Genomic DNA, 4,419 nt, shown 5'->3' with positions numbered 1-4,419 from the left:
TTTAGAAAGTTCTTATTTAGGATGTTAATAAACATACTTGTGAGTATCTAAGATCCTGGTAAAATAATTGCCAACAGGTATCTCTACATTCAACGGCCTTATCTCGTATCATACCCCACCATAATAATTTCAAACACGACTCAGAAAAATGCAGGGTAGGGTATCTCTACATTCAACGGCCTTACCCCGTATCATACCCCACCATGGTCCCTCACTTTACCTGAGACGTTAGCATACAACTTGCAGCATACAACACATAATATATGAATGCAACATACAACATATACAAGTCAAAACAACCCTAATCAATATATCAATTCATAAACTCATATTGTGTCCATACCACACATTCTCAGTACAACATACATATTCATAATAACAAAGCATAAACCATATTCCAATACATAAAGAGTTTAAATTTATGCAAATAAACACAAACAAAACTATCTAATTTCCTTACGAATCACGGGGCTACTGACTGTCACAATCTATTCTTCTATTATAACCTTAATGATTAGATTTCACCCTTAACCAAAATATAACTTAATTATTTCTAATAAAAGAGTAGAGCTTAAAATTATCTATCCATTAACACTTAAAAAAAACAAACTTAAGAACGTACCAATAGTTATATATGTCTAATTTATTAAACCTGAAACATACACTCACGTTAGAAATACTAATATAACAACTAAATTCTTTTTTTTTCCTAACATACTCTATTCCAATCTACTTATAACACAATTCCTTTTGAAAAACACTCTTCTTATGCTCCTTATTTATGAAAATAAGTACAACTTATCAAAAATCAAACTTAAATTACGTAATATAGCAATACCTTGAATTTTTTTTTTCCAAAAATATCTCATAGATCGAATCCTACCCATAAAATTTTAAGACATATTCTTCTAAACACAAAGAAAACTTCTAGTTACACTAAAGATGTAACGCAACATAAAATATGTAAGACTAACATGAACAGATTAACTAAAACTTACAGTACAGTGAGTCGAGCTCGTCTCGTGGCAATGAACTTTACATGTTAGGGTCAACCACATCCTTTAGGACCGTATTGCTCTGATACCATATTGTAACGCCTCGATTTCCCGAGACGTCACACTAGCTAGTCCGTTTAAAACCATTTATTATAAAAATAATAAACTAATTTATTGAAAATAATTAAAGCATGAGATCTCATTATTTTAAAACAAAAACACTTGATTCATTTACAAATTTTTAAACATTAATTTTTACAAAAGTAATCGAGCCATAATCTTTAAAGAAATATTCTTAAACCAAAACATCGTGAAAATCCCCTAACATGTAATCCACGCCTCGAGCTCGCCATCCTCACTGTTTAGTTTTGTCTTTACCTGCACACAGAGTACCCGTGAGCTAACGCCCAGTAAGAAGAGCTATGTAGGACATAACCCCCCAACCAGATAACATAGTCATAAGTATAACAATATCACAGCATCAAATCAATTCTACCATACTTGCATACATATAACAACATGTCATATCACATATTATTCTCACATACAATACAACATCATATCACAATGTAATCTTAATGCATGCTAGACTCACACACATAACACATAGTATCTTATCGCACATTGTCCTCACATACGATAATCTACTCCCACTCATGTTGATCAGACATGAAGTGTAACTTGCCCTGCCTTGTGCTGTTCTCACACTCGACATCCAATAGGGCAATCCTTTATCACAAGTTGTACTCACCCATGAAAGGATAACTCTCGCAAGTAAACCCATACAAGCAGCCAAAAATATATCCCGGTAAAGGCTATGCTCACACCAGCAGCAGAAAACATATCCTATAAGTGTTATTCTCACACAAACAGTCAAAAGCCTTATCACTATCACATACTAACAATACTAACATAACAACAATTCATAGTACAAAATCTTATAAACACATGAACATCAAACCCACAATAAAGTTGTATGTTTCAACATACACCCTGTGCACAGATGTCCACTCTTCTTACCTCAGTTGTTAAGAACACCTTCTTGCTACTCCAAGCACCTCAATAAATTTTCTTGTTGAGGATAAGATCATCAAATCCCGCTGCTTAAGATTTGTTATCTCGTCATTACTACCTCTTCACATATTTCTATTTGATGTCTCAAGCCCGCAAGCCTTGATTATAAATCCAAAACTTTAAGAATGAAGGTAGAAAATAAGAAGAATTGTGGAAGGTTTGAGAGGAGCAAACATGAAGAAGAATGAGGCTTTGACTAATTGGTTTGGAGAGGAAAAAATAAAACTATGATAGTTTAGGGTTTGATAAAAAGATTATGAGATATCGTATTCTGATAGGTTTAGGTTAACTAAAAATAATAATATATAATAAAATGCTAAAATATTATTAAATCAACAAATATCTAAATTTTTAAATTTTAAAAGTAAGCCCTTTATTTCGTAACTTTAGGCTCAGTTTGCACCTAGAAAAATTCCGAATTATGATATAACCATTTCTACAAAATTTATAGATCTTTGAATTATCTTTCCAACGCCACTGGAATCACCTCAATCGGAGCTCTAAAACTCTAGATATGATCCTTTTAGTAAAACAGTTTTTAATCCTGCGAATTTATCAAAACCTACGAATTTTTGTGACATTAATTCCATTATAATGTTATTTAATGCACTCATACAATAAATTAAACCCACTAAATAATCTATAAAACTCTAATAGACTTTCATATTGGGCTTTAATTGAGTAATTAACCTAATTCATAAAAACACCATAATTTTACCTTGACACTTACTATAATTTCAACTATGTTTAGAAATCTATCAATACTATTCTAAGGAATAGTCTCTATTCACTATTAGTAGAAATAAATAAATATTTATTCTCACACAAATTGTATAACAAATAAAATTTAAAATATATGTATATTTTTACCGGGTATTACAACCATTTTACATCTCAGTGATTTTATTTTAGCAACCTAGTTCATTTAAATATCTAGAAATAAATGGGTTTCCTATATGCATCTAAGCCCAAAAACAAACAGCTCACACACGTCAAATTGAATTGGATGGGCCATATCATGTTTATAGATTTACACAGATGAAAGAAGTACAAAATTTATCAACTACAAATTATTATATGATCTATTGACAATTAGACTATGATTAAAATCAGATCATTAGATCTGTCAACAAGTTAATCATAGCAATTTAGATCAAATAAATAATATGTTTGTTAAAAAAAATTTTTTAATAAATAATATAAATATAACAAACAATGTCCATGTAACAAATGTGAAATAAGATATTAATATAATTAAATTATTATTTAATAAACCAACCAAATTTTTGAAAATTTCAGGTTGTTGAAAAAACAACCTTAAATATCTCTTCAAAATTTAAAATTCAACTAACTTTAAAATATCTAAGTTTATTTGAATTATTTTATCAAATTAAATTAAATATCCAACAAGATAAATGATTTGAAAATAACCAAATAGACATTTTCAATATCATTTTCTAATCTTATAATTTAATAAAATTAAAACAACAAAATAAACGAATTTTAAAATAGATATGGTTGGGCAATTATTATTTTAAAATAAATAATAAACAAATAATAATTATCCTAATTATATGTCAAAATAACTCAAATTAACCATATTTCAAATTTTTACAAAAATATCTAGGTTATTTAAATATTTAAAATACTATTTATAAATTTAAATAAGTAAAATGATATAAAATATTATTTTTCTAACTTATAATTTATAAAGAATAAATATTTAACAAAATAACCAATTTTGAATTTGAAAATATTATGGTTAGAATATCTGTAAAAATATTTAAATTAATTTCAAATTTATTAATTATTTAATTTATCTTATAAGATCATTTTACTATTATATTTCAAATTAAAAAGATAAAGTTATCTTTTAATTTAAAATATGGCTAATATTAAAATATCTGACCTTATAATTAAATAATATATAAATATTAAAAAAATTAACAAATTTTTAAAATCTGATCGTAAATAAAAATAAAATAATCAATTTTTAAATTCAAACCTCAAAATATCATAAAATTAATAATAATCTATTAAAAGTTAAATATTATTAATTTAAAATTGATATTTAAGTTTAAATATATTAAAAATAATATTTTATTTTGATATTTAGAGTTTGAAATTGGGAAAATTTAAAAAATAGAAAAAATCCCACAAAAATCGAGTTTGGGCTAGCTGCCCAGGATTGAGCGTGCAACAGACTGCTTACGATTGTGCAAAAAGTTACAAAGAACGTACAAAGTTGTATCATGATAAGAACATCTTGCGAAAAGATTTCTCCACTGGTCAGAAAGTTCTTTTATACAACTCTTGCCTTCATCTGTTTCCTGGTAAGTTACGTTCTAAA

The 4,419-nt window shown here is 27.4% G+C and overlaps 1 long non-coding RNA gene across 1 annotated transcript; it reads right to left on the bottom strand.

Moving 5' to 3' along the window:
* Nucleotides 1-1,197: 1,197 nt before the first annotated feature.
* LOC133034034 (uncharacterized) lies at nucleotides 1,198-2,402 on the bottom strand. The gene is made up of 2 exons (XR_009686003.1): nucleotides 2,016-2,402; nucleotides 1,198-1,373 (listed from the first exon to the last, which is right to left on the bottom strand). It is a non-coding gene; the product is annotated as an uncharacterized LOC133034034 (long non-coding RNA).
* Between the last annotated feature and the right edge of the window lie 2,017 nt (nucleotides 2,403-4,419).

This window comes from Cannabis sativa, chromosome 2, assembly GCF_029168945.1.
Source record: "Cannabis sativa cultivar Pink pepper isolate KNU-18-1 chromosome 2, ASM2916894v1, whole genome shotgun sequence".
Taxonomy (NCBI): domain Eukaryota; kingdom Viridiplantae; phylum Streptophyta; class Magnoliopsida; order Rosales; family Cannabaceae; genus Cannabis; species Cannabis sativa.
Note: the sequence above shows the minus strand (reverse complement) of the source record. Positions and strands in the feature narration are given on the sequence as shown.